This window comes from Podarcis pityusensis (assembly GCF_964106645.2).
Source record: "Podarcis pityusensis genome assembly, chromosome: Z".
In the NCBI taxonomy this organism is placed as follows: Eukaryota; Metazoa; Chordata; class Lepidosauria; order Squamata; family Lacertidae; genus Podarcis; species Podarcis pityusensis.
In genome coordinates, this window is record NC_138044.1 from 8,431,850 (window position 1) to 8,450,261 (window position 18,412).

At 43.9% G+C, this 18,412-nt stretch overlaps 2 long non-coding RNA genes across 2 annotated transcripts in view; one reads left to right on the forward strand and one right to left on the reverse strand.

Annotated features, from left to right (window-relative positions):
* Window positions 1–18,412, reverse strand: part of LOC308468668 — a 64,601-nt gene that overhangs the window by 3,463 nt on the left and 42,726 nt on the right. The gene's annotated exons all lie outside the window — the stretch shown is intronic.
* On the forward strand, window positions 10,257–17,622 carry LOC308468640. Its single transcript, XR_013981751.1, has 3 exons — window positions 10,257–10,391; window positions 16,320–16,409; window positions 17,272–17,622. It is a non-coding gene; the product is annotated as an uncharacterized lncRNA (long non-coding RNA).

Here is an 18,412-nt window from a genome sequence, read left to right on the forward strand (position 1 = left end):
GAAAGCATTTCTAAACTGCTTAATATTTTAAAATATCCAAAGAATATATATCAGTACTACAAAGAAACAACTAAACAACATGATAAAAATAGAGAAAACATCAAAAGCACTGGTAAAAGAGTATTACAAGAACAAATTTAGAACACATTCAGTGATGGTTGGCGCTCATTGGACAGAATGCAGGGAACCCAACAGTAGGTGGCGCTAGAGTCAACAGAGTCTACTAATTCTACTTTTTTCCATGTCCTCCCTGATGACATGATGATGATGATGTTCTCCTTTGATGCTTTCAAGCTCTCTAGAGTCTCAGGAAGGGGTGTTTCACAGCCCTACCTGGAGAGTAGGGTCTGAACTATGATATTTTGCATGCCAAGCATGTACTTCATCCACTTAAAAATAAAGTACCCTTCTAGTTCTCAATGTTCTGAATGAAGGGTTGAATTAAACAGGAACATCAGATGCTATCAGACACTTGGTCGGTCTAGCTCAGAATCCTTCTCCCTGATGAGTTCTACAAGAGCAACACTGCGACTGAGAAGTTGAGAAGCAGGGCCACCCCCAGGCCAGTTATAAGTAAGAAGGCAGGCAGGCAGGTGGTGGGGGGGGGTGTGAGGGTAGAGTGCATCATTCTCTCTAGTGGACCTGTCTCCACTCCAAATATTAAATAATAGGGCCCTCAATCTCATGGATCAGGGAAAGCCTGGGGAAGCGCTTTTACAAGGTGTCTGAAGGAACTTAATAGATGGTGATTCATGCATGGCAGAGGAAAGTTCATTCCCAGTGCAAAGTTCTAGTTTCTTGTCAAAGCTCTAGTTTCAGTGTGGAACAGAGAGGTGGAAAGAGCCATCTCCTGAGCACCCTGTCCAGTCTTGGGGAATCCAATAGACTAAGGAATTCTGGGCAAATCAAGCTAGATGACAGTCAGAGGCTAGAAGGTATGAGCCTTGGCACAAATCTGACTGAATAGAGATATGAGTCCAACCACATGGCAGTGGCAGCAGCAAAGAGGGCATATCTCTTGGCCTCTACTGCATTCTCAGTGAATTTCCCAGCAGAGCTGCTTAGAGTGGCACACCAGTTGGTCCTAACCAGTTTGGCGTTATTAAAAATGGATCACCCAGTAACCTCTTGTGAGAGATTTGCATTTCACTTTGACAGAACTATTATCTATATTCATGTCAAACCTGCTGCTGCAATTGGTTCAAAGCTTGCTTGAGGGTCCCTGGAGCACCACCAGATTACAGTTTGTGGGATTTCTTTCAGTAGCTGCAGTCAAGTTTGTGGACAAGACACTTCGAGCAGCAAAGTCAACTATGTGTCCTGTCAATTCCTGCCCTTCATTGTGGATGGTAAAGCCTAGTAGGAAGGAATTGAATAGATGGGTCCTTATCAGAGTTTGAGGGACTCGGATAATTGTGGTATATCCTATCCTGTTTGTTAATTTCCCCCCATCATGGAATGTGACGGGACACCCATTTTTCTAGCTGGGCAAAAACACTCAAGGAGGGTATCAAATAAGGGCTGGCCACATTTGACACCCAGACCCGAGGCTCTCAACCCACATCTTTTGCCTGCATAAAACAATTAAAGGCCACAAAGACTCCTCATTCTTATAGACTATGGTGCTATTATTAACATGGTTTGTAAGTATAGTTCATACAGACAGGCCCATTTAAAATTTCATAGGAACAGCCATTCCACATGTTGAGAGGGAGAGAATGTTTGCACATTTGAGGGGTGGGGTTTGTCCTAAATCCTAGAAATGAATAAATGGTAAGATTTTGATTATTTGGGATATGGCAAGCTGCAGAGGAACTCCTGGGCTAGCCTATGCAAAGCAACCTGACCAAGCTAGGTCCATTAGGAAAATACAGGGCCATTGAGGGCCATTGGCAATGCATGAGAACTGCCTCACCCACCCCCACCCACCCCGCCCTGAGGTGTGAACAGAGACTGGGGATTTGGAAGGTTGCCAGGGTAAATGGGTGTAAGGTGACAGGAAAAGAGTTTCTTGAGCAAGGCATGCTGGGAAGAAGAAGGGGGGGGAGACAAAGTTCCATCTTGGCCAGGCTGGCTGAAGGCAGGCTGGGAGAAATGCCTTGCGCTCCAGTACTGCACTGCTTTGGGGAACAAGCCCCTCTTCAGATGACCATGCTGTAAGATCTGGACTCCCTCAAATGCCCCCTAAGCATTAAGATGCTAGGTGTCTAATTTCAGGTAGTAATGGGTTCCAGGGGGCTGGAGCTGCAACTTAAAAAGTCCAGTTTCTACTACATATTATCCACACCTCTGGGGCACAAGGTACTCTCAGCAGTATTGAATCTGAGAAGCACAGTTGCCAGGCACAGTTTGTTGAATAATGGAATTGTAGATTTGGAAGTGCTTCTAAGGGTCATCTGGTCCATCCCTTTTCAATGCAGGAATCGCAGCTAAGGAATCCCTGACAGATGGCCTCCAACTTCTGTTTAAAAACCTTCAATGAAGGGGAGTCCACCACCTCCAAGGGAGTCTGTTCCACTGTGCAACAGCTCCTACCACTAGAAAATTCCTCCTAAGGGTTTGTCAGAATCTCCTCTCTTAAGGTTTTCATCAGCTCGGTGTTCTAAACCACAGGGTTGGGACCTACCCTCTGGAGTAGAAGAAAACAAACTTGCTCCATCTTCCATGCGACAGCCCTTCAGATATTTGTAGATGCCTGTCCTATTGCCTCTCAATCTTCTCTCAGATAAACTTTCCTCAACGTTCTTCATAAGGCTTGGGATGCAGATCCTTTAACATCTTGGCACCCTCCCATATGGGCTGAGGTGGGCTCCTAGGCAACCTGGTCCCAAGCTATTCAGAGCTGTCCCCATCATTGTTGACTCTTGAACTGCAAGCATTTTATCATAACAATGGATACGCTTAGTAAAAGAGAGTTTGTGTAATAGCACCGTCTAGTGACAGTCACCATGATTTATGTATGGTATTTGCTTTGTTTGGTCCTGAGTATATTTTATTGAATTTCATAAACCTAACAGATTGCAATAAAAACAAGTGAAAGAAAATAGTCCATATACTAAATAAAAACTGCAATTGCAAAGAAAAAGATATATAGCCTAGACATGAGGCTTACTACATCAGTAACAAAAAGTACAATCAGAAAAAGAATACACAAAAGGCTTGGTGGTCCAGTATAGAAGGAAGGAAGAAAAAAGAACCTTGAAGAATACAAAATCCAGAGAGTGGCACAAATCTGTGGGACCTGATGTTCAGGAGTTGCTACTTTTGTCTATGAAATAATACTTAAGCAATTAAATGGTCTTGAGCACTTTGAAGCACTTTTAATTTATGCAAACCTTTTATTTCAAGGAGGGCAATTTGCCAAGTCTTGGAATACCAGTACTTCAAATGAGCAAGATCAAAACTGTTCTAGAATTTGGCCACTGTGGCCTAGGCAGCTATCAAGAGATACAAAACTAATTCATTGTTCTTCAAGTCTGGATCTGGATCCACAAATAAATTCAAGAGTGCCAAACAAGGGAAGAGTGCCAAACAAGGTGAACCACTTGCCCAATTTTCAAAGAGATTCCTGACAACCTCCTTGTCCAAAACATGTTAACCTTGGTGTAGTCCCATTCATATGTCAGTAGGTCCCAATGTCCTGGCACCCCTTTCAACATAGGCGAGAGGCAGCTTGATGTATAAATGAAACAGATAATGGAGTTAAGTAAGAACCCTGTGCTATTTTCAGGGAAAGTATTTGTTTAAAGATGTACCATTGTTCAGGAATTATAAGAAACCAATCAATACTGCAACTTTAAAATGGATTTCTTATTTTCTTAGTTTCTTTATGGAAAAAACACATTTTCATTCCCATGCTGTTGGGTAACCTATAATATACAATCTTGCAAAATTTGGTTAAATTCATTGCAAAGGGTCCATCTACTGTCTTGATTCAAAGTAGAACCTAAATGTATCCAAATATAGACAAAATATTTATCTTTGATCTCAGGAAACGTCATGCAAAAGTCAGTTACTGTCCTGCTTCAGATGATGCCAAATCCAGCAGTCCCAAGTCAACTCGCAAGAGCAATCGAAAAAGCAAGATCTCATCATGGTCCAAAGTCAAAGCATAAGGGTATCATGAGATACAAGGTCCAGAAGCAGTCCAAGGTCTAAACACATGGAACTCATGTGACCAATTTGGTTGCATGGTACATCAAGGAACAGGGCCGTCTTAAGCATATCCGGTGCCGTGGTGCAAAGATCCCTCCGACGCCCACCCACCCCCACTTCCCAGAACCTTTTTGGAAAGGTTCCCCAGGGTTGTTGACCTTTTTCTAGGGAGCTGAAACCACGCTTACACATTATCTCTCCTTGGGAAAAGAAAACAGGAAGCATAAACAAACTTTTTTTAGTTGCTTATTTATTAACAATGCACCTAGATACACACATATATAGTCTCGGGTTCATGTGGGCCAGCCAAAATCTGACAAGTCACTCCTGGTCTTAAATTGTCCAAGCAAAATGGCATAGCTTCACCTGGCACCAAAATGAGGGAAAAAATGCTGAACTTAGATATACCTCAGTCAGTAAAGCACCAGACTCTTAATCTCAGGGTTGTGGTTTCAAGCCCCATGTTGGGCAAAAGATTCCTGCATTGCAGGGGGTTGGACTAGATGACCCTGGTGGTTCCCTTCCAACTGTGTGAATGGTTCTGTTATTCTGTTGTATCTGAAGGGCTGTTCACAGGGAAGATGGAGCAAATGTGTTTTGTGAGAGATTCTTGTGCTGTGATTCCTGCACTGGACGGGGTTGGTCTGGAGGACCCTCTGGGGTCCCTTCCAACCGTCCAGTTCTGTGATACTATGATTAAAATACTCCAGGAAATAAATAAACGGGCTTCTCTGTGGAAGTCACTGGAAAGGCTCCAGGGGCGGCCATCCCACAGAAAGTTTGGTATGTGCCCTGTGGCCCAAGCCCCATTCACCAGGCGAGACCCGGTGAGCCGAAGGAGCGCTCCGCAGTGGCAATGGGGCTGCCCAGGAGAGCTTGCACGTGACTGCGTGCCTGAGGGATCATGGCGGGAACTGATGGGGTTTGAAGTCCTTGGCCAAAGGTATTAAATGGCGTTGTAATGAAGCAAATCGGTGGAACTAGTGATTTTATATGAATTTCCAAAGTTTTGAGGCTTTTTCTTAAAGTCGACAGGTTTCGGAAACACTCTGACATTGACTTGTTATATTTCATCCAGGTTATGAAAGAGTTAACAAGATAACGAGGTTTCGGTAGACTCAGTCAGCGGGGAGATCGATCAGGTGCTAAATGAGGAAACAGCGCTGGGATGAGTGATGACCCGGGCGCTGCAGAACGGAACAGGGTCCTAGTGCCTCCGACAGTCACCAAGCCCCTGCTCCGCCTTGCTTACCTCCCTGCTTTCCCCTCCCTGGACTCTCCGCCTGGCCCCCTCCACTGCTTGACACCCTGCCTCACTGCACCACTTCTCTCAATGGTAAAGACGTCCCTGCCAAGGAGCTCATAGAAGGTTGTTCCAGCATTCTCTGCTAAGAACTGGAGGCTTTTCATCATGAGACTTTGGAGCCCCACCCAGAGTACAGCTGTGCTAGCCATCTGGATTGCCTGAGGACTGTTGTCTACTCAAGAGAAGCAGCTTCCTCATGAATAGCCCCTTATTCCCAAGGAGTCTTGGTTTCTTTGGGCAGGAATTCCAGCATCTGGAAGCTGACTGGACCTGCAAATCAATGTAGGCTTGAAAGCTTCAGTCCACCATCTTGATTCAAGATGACATATGCTTCTATCCAAACATGAACCTCAAAGCTGCTCCACATCAGGAACCATCATGACAAATCTCACTATGCTATCTTAAGAGGTGTCCAAACCCACAGAGAACAGTCAGAAACAAAACATGTCAAAATATAGATCTAGATATTTAAAGTTTAATTATTTGTTTGGTAGCATTTCACATTGTATCTGTTCTTATTTTACTTTAAGGTGCTCCAAGGCCATTTGCTATACATGGCTACCCTTCTGGAAACAGGAGCAGGACATTCAAATTCAGTAGTACAACAGGATATTCTAGGAAATTCCCCAGATGTGTGATTAAAAAATAATAATGAAAGCTGTGTCATAATACCTCGTCATGACTTTTAGCAGAAAAGAAAATAAGTGTTTGCTGTTTCAGCGTCACCAACAATCCTTCTTTGAAGTTCCTGAATTAATTGTAAGAGTGATTATGAATAATTCATCACTTTCATAAGTCAGGACACTTGTCACCTTCCTGTCTAATCCTCTGCACTTTCCCACATACTCACTTCAAGGCCTCTTGACTACCCTGATGCAGTGAGCGTCATGGAGAAAATGTGTTTGGAACAACTGAACTGCTCCACTAAGATGGTACAGTGGAAACGAAAATCGGTAAGGCAGGGCACTTTACTGAGGTTAGGTTAATCTGTGCGGGCTGGGAGACGCTGCATTTTGAACATGAAATGTTCAAAATGCCCCTTCCATTTCTCCTGCTGCTTCGCTGAAGGGGCGCTGCACAGAGAGGGGGAGAATTTTTTTTTTCTTGTTCTCCCCCTCTAAAACAAGGTGCATTCAGTGCATTCAAGGTGCGTTCAGTCGCCTTCAGTGAAGGCAACCCAAAGCCTCCAGAGTGCTGCGGGAGTTCCCGCTGCGGTCCGGAGGCTTCGGGTTCCTTTCAACCTGCTCTTTGGGGAAAGCCATCGCCAGCCCCAAAGAGCTTGTCGGGGCTGGCGGGGGAAGCCCAGGTCCCCCCCCCCAGCCCCAGGGACCACACATAAGATGCACAGACATTTCCCTTAGAGGAAAAAAGTGTGTCTTATGGAGTGAAAAATACGGTAGTTAAATAGCAACACAACACAAGTAGGCCTTTGGTCTGATTCAGCAGCATTCTCAGCGGAGGCGAGTTCATAAGGGCACTGCCCCACCAACCCCAGCCTACCTTCCGCAGCTTCTTACTTGCAACCAGTCATGGTTCCTTTGCCAGCCATTGGCTGTGACTCCACCTACTATTGACCTCCCTTCCTCCCCCCCCCCCGCCCCAGTGCCAAAGGATACGAGATACCACTGAGAACTGTGAAATGCTTTTATTAAAAAATATTTTAAAAAAAATATGGAATTTTTCATTAGCTCACTCACACCATCTAGTGTCACATTTGAGAACTTTTCTTGTGTCCCAATCAGCCCTCTGTTACACAAACCTCACACAAGCAGCCCCTGCGTGCAAGTGTGGTGTGTTATGTATAATCGTTTAATTGACACTGGAATGTGGAATGTCTAAATGCGAATTACTGAAAAAGTTTAACATGGGGTGATTCCACTGGAATACAGTGATACCTCTGGTTGCGACCGGGATCGGTTCCGGAGGCCCGTTCACAACATGAAAAGAGTGCAACCTGCAGCAGAGTGTCTGCGCATGCGCGGGTTGCGATTCGCCACTTCTGCACATGTGCATGATGTCATTTTGCCCGTCGCTTGAAACTGCACAATATTAATATCTGCAATGTGGTGCAGCCTGCTATAATCAAGTGTTGCTCTGTTTTTAGTGGATGGAGAATGAAGATTCTTACAGGGCTATCCCGGAGAGCACATGGAATTCTGGAGAACTGGCATGTGATGATCTCTGTAGCACTCAATTTTGACAAATGAGAACAACTGAACAAAAACTGCTGTGAGTAACAAGTCTAAGCAAGCAGCAGGCATGTAAAAATAAAGAAGCTGTTAAGAAATTGCTCTGTGAGCTCTTGCAACACAGTCTCTAGGGAGATGGTTAAGCAATGCTTCCTGATGAAATCCTGAACAAACATCAAATGCACATTTAAAGCATTACTCAGTAATCATCCCCTCATTTCAGTCAATGAGCATCAACACAATTTACCAGTTATCCTGTTCCCACGGTATATGCCCTTCTTCAGCTACAGAAGGCCTTTCCTGATATTTCTGTCCAGATAGCCCCACATTTGACACAGCTGTAGTCCCACAGAGTATCTTTCTACCTAGGGTTCTGCAAATCCACATCTGGATCCAGGGCCGACCCAACCCAGATTCTGGCCCCAAACCAGTTTGAAGACTCTCCATTTTAAAGCCTAATTAATCATGTAGTTGGGAGGAGGAAGAACGAGGCACCTGCAGGCTGCCTATGTGTGTCTTTTTCCACCACACCCTCTCATTGCTACCAGGTTGCCCCACATCTCTTGGTTCCAGGATTGTTCCAGGCAGGGGTGCCAACTTGAATAAAATATTGGGGGACAGGTAAGCCCCACCCCACATAATTGATCATAAAACACAGCATACACACACCATTTGAATGGGAATGCCCATCACCTTTTGGGGGAGGGACAAAGGGACCTCAGCCCCTAAGAGTTGGCTCCTATGGTTCCAGGTGGACCTGATCTGACCTTGCAAGATCTTGGGTTCCCTCAACCCACTCTGGCTGAATCTCAGGTTGACCCCTATTGGCCATATTCAGTCCAGGATTCGGGCTGAGCATGTGCACAGTCCTGCTTCTACCCTGCCCTACCAACCTTCACCAGCTGTCCAGTGAAACCAACAAGATTGATGGAAAGCCTTGTTAGTTCAAGGGGTGTGTGTGTGAGGGAGAGAATAAGAATGCAGTCTTGGCTTGAATGAATCTGATAGAAGTTTCCAGCAAAGAATGTTTAAGGGCAGCTGTAGTGAAGGAAATGGATGAAAATGAAGCGGTTTTCCACTAATCTTATGTGTTTCACCGGGACGTGGGTGGCACTGTGGTCTATACTACTGAGCCACTTGGGCTTGCCGACTGGAAGGTTGGCGGTTCGAATCCATGTGATGGGGTGAGCTCCTGTTGCTCTGTCCCAGCTTCTGCCAACCTAGAAATTTGAAAACATGCCAGTGTGAGTAAATAGGTATCACTGCGGTGGGAAGGTAAACAGCATTTCTGTGTGCTCTGGCATCTGTCACGGTGTCCCGTTGCAACAGATTCGGTTTAGTCATGCTGGCCACATGACCTGGAAAGCTGTCTGTGGACAGATGCTGGCTCCCTTGGCCTGAAGATGAAGATGAGCACCACAACCCCATAGTCGCCTTTGACTGGACTTAACGTCCAGGGGTCCTTTACTTTAGCTATCTGTTTCACCACAAAGCAGAGAATTGACAATACAGGTGGTGGCAGGGTATGTGTTTCTAAATGAACAGATTTCATCACTTACAGGAAGGAGGTGTTGAAAATGTTTAAAAGTTGTTCACAGCTGTATAAAACTTTAGGTGAAGACAGGATAATGGATAGAAGACTGGCAATGAACTACTAATCAAAGCCTTCAGTTCAAATCCCTGGTAAAACACATATTATGTGGGAAGGTATATCCACCTTCTTTCATTGTACAGCCACCTTCTTTAATGGTCCTCAGTGGATTTTGTAAATAGATACTGGTGCATTTAAAACACCAAGAACATGAAGTTGCAGGTGACCTTAGTTTGATGTTGTTTCTAAAGCTCAAGTACTGCATAACACTGATTGTGCACCATTTATTTTTCTGTGCTTACCTCCCTTGATTTACTCAGCCTTGTACTATTGCTTCCTGTTTGTTTCTATATACAGTGGTACCTTGGGTTAAGTACTTAATTCGTTCCGGAGCTCCATTCTTAACGTGAAACTGTGCTTAACCTGAAGCACCACTTTAGCTAATGCAGCTTCCTGCTGCCGCCGCGCTGCTGGAACCCGATTTCTGTTCTTATCCTGAAGCAAAGTTCTTAAACCGAGGTAATATTTCTGGGTTAGCGGAGTGTGTAACCTGAAGCGTATGTAACCTGAAGCGTATGTAACCCAAGGTACCACTGTATATATATTTCTTTCTTAATAAAATTTCTTATTAAAAAATCATAATAAAATAAATTCCCCAAGAGGAGAGAGAGGCTCAAACTAGCTTTAAACAGCATGTGTGAAATCTGACAAAGGCTGCAGCTGCCTAACACACTGGGGGGAAATAGGACTTAGCACTGAATAAACAGGTTGCACAGGTAAGATTGGATTTTTAAAATGTTTCCACCAGATGTCAGATGCTGGTTCTTCGGGTAAGTCCCCCACCAGCTGACTCCCTCAATCCTCACACAGGAAAGCTTCACAGACAAAACCAGATCCCCTCTCCTCCTTACCCTAAAGTGAAGCAAACAGAGCAACTTTATGAGTCACAAAACACCCATCCTGCTTACTGTCACCCACATGTGACTAGGTTACTGGGGCAACACCCTCTGGTGAGGAACAAATGTAATGTGTTACCAGAAGGAGGAAATAAGTGGCAACAGCTTTCTTGCTGTAAACCTGTTGACTGCAGAGAGAGAGAGAGCGCACCCATCTGCACCCACAGGAAACATGGCCTGAGTTATTGCTCACGGTAAGTGAAGAACAGCTTTATCTAAAGCCCAGGTGACTTTTGGTTACAAAAGAGCTTTTTCAGTACCTGAGAGCAAAGGGAAAGAGGAGCTGGTGTTTCAGCTGCGGTTTTTGTCCCCGTAGATCTATTTTTAGTCTTTCCCCTGGCAAAGGGAGAAGGGTGGGATGTGTGTTTGCTGGGTCACACAGCTGCTTCAAGGCACCAATTCTCTGTCAGAGTGAACAGTTTTAATCCAAACTAAAAACTGGCCAGCTCCTTGAACTACTTCCAGACTGAAGTATTTCAGGAGCACTCTGGGAAGAACTTCCTTCCTTCCTTAGGTTCTGTAGTCTACTGCCTTCATCGCATTCCAACCTGCTATTTACCTTTAACCCAAACTTGTTTCTGAGGACCTCCTTCATTTTTTTTCTGGTTTATTGCTTATCATTGTTGGTTCAAACATCATGGTCAAATCAACCACAGAAAAAATATATACGCTCATGCAATATTTTAAAAAACCAACATTGACCAAAATATATATTTACATTAAAATATACCAAAAAAATATAAAAAGGTAAAATAAAATGAAACACCAAAGGTTAAAAACCTGATACATTAGACCATCCTATTAAACCATCCATTCAGAAATTTGTCAGAATCAGATAGCAAATATATGATTTTTACTTGATCATCACCATCAGATATCTTACATAAAAAATTCAGAATAAATTTTGCCTTTGGCTCAGAATACAAAGAGCAGTACAGTAAATAATGATAAAGATATTCTACTGCTGCAGCATCACATATGCAAAACACTGTTCTACCAGTATTTTGCTATTTGTTGTTGTTTAGTTGCTTAGTCATGTCTGACTCTTCGTGAGCCCATGGAACAGAGCACGCCAGGCACTCCTGTCTTCCACTGCCTCCCGCAGTTTGGTCAAACTCATGCTGGTAGCTTCAAGAACACTGTCCAACCATCTCGTCCTCTGCCATCCCTTTCTCCTTGTGTCCTCCATCTTTCCCAACATCAGGGTCTTTTCCAGGGAGTCTTCTCTTCTCATGAGGTGGCCAAAGTATTGGAGCCTCAGCTTCAGGATCAGTCCTTCCTGTGAGCACTCAGGGCTGATTTCCTTAAGAATGGAGAGGTGTGATCTTCTTGCAGTCCATGGGACTCCTCCAGCACCATAATTCAAAAGCATCAATTATTTGGCGATCAGTCTTCTTTATGGTCCAGCTCTCACTTCCATACATATTTTGCTATAGTCTCTCTAAATATTGTGAAGACACAGTCTTGGAATGCAAAGCCAGAATACTTTTCTAAATGAACTGTTATATAATTATCCATTACATATGTTGATTTAAGAAAATGTAACTGGAGAGAACAAATATTTCTGGATTTGCCTGTAGAGCTTGTTGGGAATGGAAATCCCCCCAAACTTTCTCTCTATATATATTCGAGTCTAATCTAGGGTCCACTTTTTAAGAAGCTGGAGAATTATATCAAAAGCTAAAAATTGTTGTTCACAATTTGCTACCCGGGTAGTCACCTTATGTGATTGTAGCTGTTGCATAAAATATTTTTTTAGGAATTCTAAAGCTTTCAATATTAAAAAGATTAAAATGGTACATAAGTAAAACCATAAAAATACAAAATTGTACAGGCATAATGCCAGGCTCTGCTCTAATACCAACTGCTAGGCAGGGCCGTCTTAAGCATATCCAGGGCCATGGTGCAAAGATCCCTCCAACGCCTCCACCCCCGGTTTCTTAGGCCCATTACCACACTTATTAACAAAATGGTTTAAAATCTAATATTAATCAATAGAGCTTTTTCCTTGCCCTTTTCCCTTTTTTTCACCATGCATTCGAGTGGTGGTTGTGGTGCTGCTGAGAGACCCTTAGATCAGGCCATAACCTGGTGGTAAATCTTGGAAATCCAGCTGAAAACCAATTATCTACCCCTACTGACAATGGTTCTCCTCAGGCAGAGAGAGGTCTTTCCTTTTACCTTTCCCGCCCCGACCTGGCCATAGTGATCCATGCGATGGTCACCTCCAGGCTTGACTACTGTAATTCGCTCTACGTGGGGCTGCCCTTGAAGCTGTCCCAGAAACTCCAGCGGGTGCAGAATGCTGCAGCGAGGCTCCTCATGGGGTCCCTGCCATGGGAGCATATTCACCCAGTGCTTTTCCAGCTGCACTGGCTCCCGGTGGAGTACAGGGTCAGATTTAAGGTGCTGGTTTTGACCTTTAAAGCCCTTCATGGCCTAGGACCCTCGTACCTACGGGACCGCCTCTCCTGGTATGCCCCACAGAGAGCCTCAAGGTCCATAAATAGCAACACTCTAGTGGTCCCGGGCCCTAAGGAAGTTAGATTAGCTTCAACCAGAGCCAGGGCCTTTTCAACACTGGCTCCGGCCTGGTGGAACGCTCTGCCTCATGAGACCAGGGCCCTGTGGGATCTGATTTCTTTCCGCAGGGCCTGTAAGACAGAGTTGTTCCGCCTGGCCTTTGGCTTGGAGCCAATTTGATTCCCTCCCTCTCTTTCTTTTTTCTTTTCCTTCTCCTCCTGCAATGAGGCTACATTTTAACATTTTAATGTTTCAGTATTTTAATGTTGTATTTTAATTTTGTTTTAAGTTGTAATCATTCAACTTGTTTTTACTATTGCTTGTTAGCCGCCCTGTTAGTGCCTTGGCTGGGGAGGGCGGGGTATAAATAAAAAAATATTATTATTATTATTATTATTATTATTATTATTATTTGCTACCTCATCTATGTTTTAGCTGGAGATGGCAGGGATAGAAGTGGGCATCTGTTGTAAGCAAGGCATGTGTCCTGTCATTAGGGATGGGGAAATCTGTTATTTTCCGTTTCTCTCAGTTCCTCATTTTTTCCAAGTTCAGTTCTCTACATTTCCACATCAGTTTGCCACTGGTGTAGCTCAGTTGGCAGCACATGACACTCTTAATCTCAGGATCTTGGGTTCGAGCCCCATATTGGGCATAAGATTCCTGCATTGCAGTGGGTTAGACTAGATGGCCCTTGTGGTCCCTTCCACCTCAATGATTCCATTATTTAAATCCATGTGCAAATTCATCACCATTTGAGCATTTAAAAAATCACCATTTGGGGTGTGAATACACACATGCTTATACGCAGTTTTGCCTAATGCATACATTCCTCTCATATATTCCTATACTACATTAATAGCCATGACTCCCCCACCCAAATAATTCTGGGGACTATAGTTTGTTAAACATTCTGGGCATTGTTAGGAGACCCTTAACAAACTACAGTTCCCAGGATTCTTTGTGGAAAACCATGCCTATTGAAGTGGTCTAAGAGCACTTTAAGTGTATGGTGCGGATGTGACCCCAACCTCTCCACCTTTTGTGTGACTGACAGTCCTTTAGATATTTGAAGACAGCTCTCCCCATGTCTCCTCTTAACTGTCTCTTCTCCATGATAAACCTACTCAACTCTTTCAACAGCTCCTCATAGGACTTTGTACCTGCAGCCATGTCTTTGCTCATTTGAAGCATTTATGTGCAGAGTGTGTGAAGTGAAAATTGCTGCAGAAGGCACACGCTCCAATTCTGGAATTATTATTTGTTTAAAGGTAGGAGCAGGTGGCACAATCAGGGTGCCTGACTTTCCAATGCCAGTGTTGCTGCTGGTTACCTAGTGGGATGAGAGTCAAGAGCATTGAACTGGGGGTGCTGTCATGCTTGCACGTTGCTGAGCTCCCCGCACCTCACTCCCTCTACCTCTCAGTAACTGGACGTGACGCTTGCTGTTGGGCAGCCAGGCGAATAGTGCTGCCTTGTCTCTACAGCCCCACCAACCACTCTTAAAAATGATTTCAGCAAGCCTGGAATGCTGAGCAGAGTGAACTCACTGAACCATAAGGAAATGGAAAGATGGAGCATCCCATCATCACAACCGCAACTGTTATTTAGGTGTGGCCTCGTAAACTATCTAATTTTTATTAATTTTTCATTAATAAGAATCCAATATAAACCACATTAATACAATACCAAATCATAATACAATTAAAAGAGCCAATTATCCGATTCCAAATTAAAAATTTTGGATGACTTCCCATGTTCTGATTTTTGGCAGGTGTTGTTATTCCTTGTGCCTACTAATCCAAACAATACAATTCCAATGTTGATCCTTTGTTTTAACAAACACTGATGTGATGACTTTTGTTTGTATTTATTCCATAGCCTTTATTTTGCAAGAGGAGTTCAAGTCTTGTAACTTTCTGTGTGGAATGCTTTTTTCTAAACATTCGTCCTTCCTTTCTTGCTGTACTCAAACATTTTCGGCATCCCCCCCCACTCCAAGGACTCATTTTTGCTGCATAAAGGCCTCTCGCCATCTTGCTTTTCTCAAAACCAAAAGAGGTCTTGTGTCTGGCCATTACTCCACGAAGACTTCCAGCATTTTCTTTGATTTCTTTCCCGTCCGATCACAAGCTGATATCTCGCCAACACCGTAATAAATCAAAGCTAGAGTCCTCCTTAGGGACTATTGCCACCAAACATCTCAATGTTTCCACATAGTTCTGTTCTTTTAATTAATCCATAAGCATTATAAAGTTCTTGTTAATTCCCTCTTGCATTCCATTAATATTTGCAATCCATTATTAATGACATTCCATTAGTAGCTAATTTTTCTTTGGTGAAGAGTTGCCGAAACATAAAATGGCATAGTGAATATATAAAGAGAGAACAAAGACTCCTCTCTACCAACATACCAATCCAATAACAATGAAAATCTTCTCCAGATCGAGACCTTGGCACTCTGTGGCTGGTTCATTTAGCAGGTTATCTTGTCTCCTTCATTCAGAACATGCTTGTTTCTTAAGTCCAAATTCTGATACATCTTAAAAAACAGAAGGACTTCCGCTCATGGTGGCTGCGTTGCAGAGTTTCCGATACATGCAATGCTATACACTCAGTGTCCCTGCCCCCCACATTCCATCGGAGCGAGAGGCAGGTATCAGATGAACTGTGAGTGAAAGCTCCCTCCCACAACCCCCAGCTTGCAAGGATAATTACTCTCACATTATCCTTAATTGGCTGCATGGCCGGTGTCTGCTATCTTGGGACCCGCTGTTCACCATGGTGATTAGCACCGGAAGTCTGGCTTTGTAAACTATCTAGATGTGGCTGACCAGGAACATATTGCTAATAAAAACAAGTGATGTGGAAAGACTGAGTCATACAAGTTTGTTTTTGGCAGTAGGAAGTCCTATACAGAGTGCATCAGTTTACAGAGACTGTCTCCTCAAGCTGAACTGGTATGCAAGAAATTTATAGTGATTTTTTCCTCTTGTACATATTTTGTTGTTGCATTTTGTTCTCTACAAATAAACGTGCTGAAGATATTGAAAGCAATCAGAGCTCTAAAGCAAATAGCACAACTGTCAATCCTGCATCTTCTTCCCAAGAAGCAGCAGTAGCAGCCCCACTCCCACTTATAGTTAATTCTTAAACGAAACAAACCCTCCAGCTGTCAGACTCCCTCTGCTTAAATCAAAAATTTTGCTGAGCACTTTTTCCAAACTTTGATGGGTGTGACATTCGTTCCAAAGACTACAGAGAGCATTCCAGCCATTAAGAGTTGTCAAGCTTATTTTATTCTCATGAGTTAAGCTATGTCACATCTTAATCATTATGAATGGGTCGATTCACAGTAATCAATACAGTCACTCAATCATGTCATACAAATAGTTCACAAGGAGCACTTTGCAAAGCAGAAGACAAACTAGAGGGCATATTTTATTATCCCAGCACTACAACAGCCCCTTCTCTACATCTTCTTTTCACCCAACTCTTCTCTTGTTGCAAACCCCCATTTTCAAAAATTGAAAGCTGAGTTATGCGGACTGCATGCAGAAATTTCCATCTGACTTTCCTTTTATTTCCATGGTCTACAGCCTGCGGCTATGTGGCAGCTAAAATTAGGGAATGCTGCTGCTGCTGTCAAAGCAAAGAGGAGCAACAGCAGGAGCCAAATGAGAAACCAGGTAAGGAGGAACTGGAGACTCTCTGTGGCAGAGATGGGGAGCCAGGTGTTGTTCATAAGCCTTGGTCATTGGCAGGAGCTGGTGGGGGTTGGAATCTTAATATCCAGAGGGCCATAAGTTTCCAACCCCTGCAGCTGTGGTTAAGAAGAACCCTACTGGACCAGACCTAAGGCCCTTCTGGTCCAGCAGCATGATTCCAAAGCAGAAGCAGATCAGATGCTTTTGGGAAGCATGACAAAAATAGCCATTCTCCAAAGGGACTCTTAGAAAAGATGTGTAGCAGAGGTGGAAAAGGTGCATAAAAGCGAAAACCACATACCCCCCCCCCAAGAAAACAAAGGGCTAGAGCAGAGGTGGGTCATCAATTTCAGGCTGAGGGCCACATTACCTTCTGGACAACTGTTGCTCCAGGAGAGCAAGAGGTGATATCATAGTTCAGTGACTGTATCCCAGCCACTGAAAAATCCCCAGGGACAGTGCAAAGCAGGTGGGGGGGGGGGGGACTGGGGGAGGGGCTACTGCCTGAGAAGAGTTGCAAGGGCCTGCTGGAGAGGCCTGGAGGTCTGCATTTAGCTCCCAGGATGGAGGCTCTCCCAGTGAGAAGGAAGTTTGCAATGTTTTTGTATTTTTCCATTTAGAAAAAAAGGTGAAAAGAGGAGGAGAGTGTTAGAAGTGTATGAGATTATGTGGAGAAAGTGGATAGGGAGAATGTTCCCCCCCCCCCTACATTGTTCATAATACTTGAACAAAGTGGTGGTGGGGTGGGGCTTCCAAGGCAGCTGAACCATGGGATTCAGCTGAATCCCAAATTCAGCCAAAACTGGCTACTAATTGCTTCTAATTTTCCCTCCCTTTGTACAAGTAACTACATGACATGCCTCATCTGGAAGAGCTGAGCCACCAGCAACATGTACCCTTCCCGTCCAAAGTCAGCCTATTAGAAGATGACGCTAAAAGCCTACAAGGAGTGTCTTCCCTGGGACAAGATCCTGCACTGCTTCCCCTCAAGCAACTATGATGTCAGCAAGTCCACACCCTCTTGCATCATCACAGACCATAATGAAGACAGATTCACAAACTCCCCTTTCAGCGGAGATGAATGTGTCCGAAAACCCCTCTGTCTGTGATGCCCGTAGATGAAATTATAAAATGATTTAATTGGAAGTGAAATGAAAAGGAAATTGTACTAATTAAAAGCTATGTTATATTGTTATTAGTCTTTGATGGTTTTTTTTATTTTCCCCATCAAAAATTATGAGTTGCATTGCAAAAGCGCAATTATAGTACAGGGAAATAGCCTGACTATTACAGCAAATATCACAGGGTGGTCTGGAAAACCTATAAAGTCCACTTCAGCCCACACTTTCAACTCTGTGTGTGGGAAGTGTTTATGATATACCGATAGCTCATGGATAAGAGCTCATGCTTCCAGGAATGACAGTCATGGGTTCATGACCCCCTGATATTTCTGCTTGAAGAATCTCAAGAGTCAGGGTCTTTGCAAGTGAAAAAACCAAAACGCAACGGAATGCCCCATGGGAAATATCTTGCCCTATATTGTCAAAAGGGGCCCAGGAAAGTGAAATAATGCTGAAAGCAGGGAGGCTACTCTTATGGGCAAAGTAGGGCATAGCCCTGCCAAGGTTCTGAACCCAAAAGATCTTCCCAGGCTATGGTGCAGTCTTCTTTCTGTTGCACACAATAACATCACTGAATTTCCAATGACTGAGAGACTTCTGTCTATCTTCTCTGCTTAGCCAGTCATAAAAATCACCAGCAGTAGATTTCACCCCTGTCTCCAAGGAGAGGAAACCGTGAGGTGTGTGTTGTGGGTAGGTGGGGATCCCAAGCAACTATCTCACACAGAAAGAGCAAAGGAGGGAGGGTAAAAATATTATTGTCCCTTTATCCTGCTTTTGCCTCTCTTGGGAGCTATGCCGCTATGTGTGTGTGTGGGGGGATCTCTCATCTTTCACTATTGTTACCCAACACGAGCCATGGAA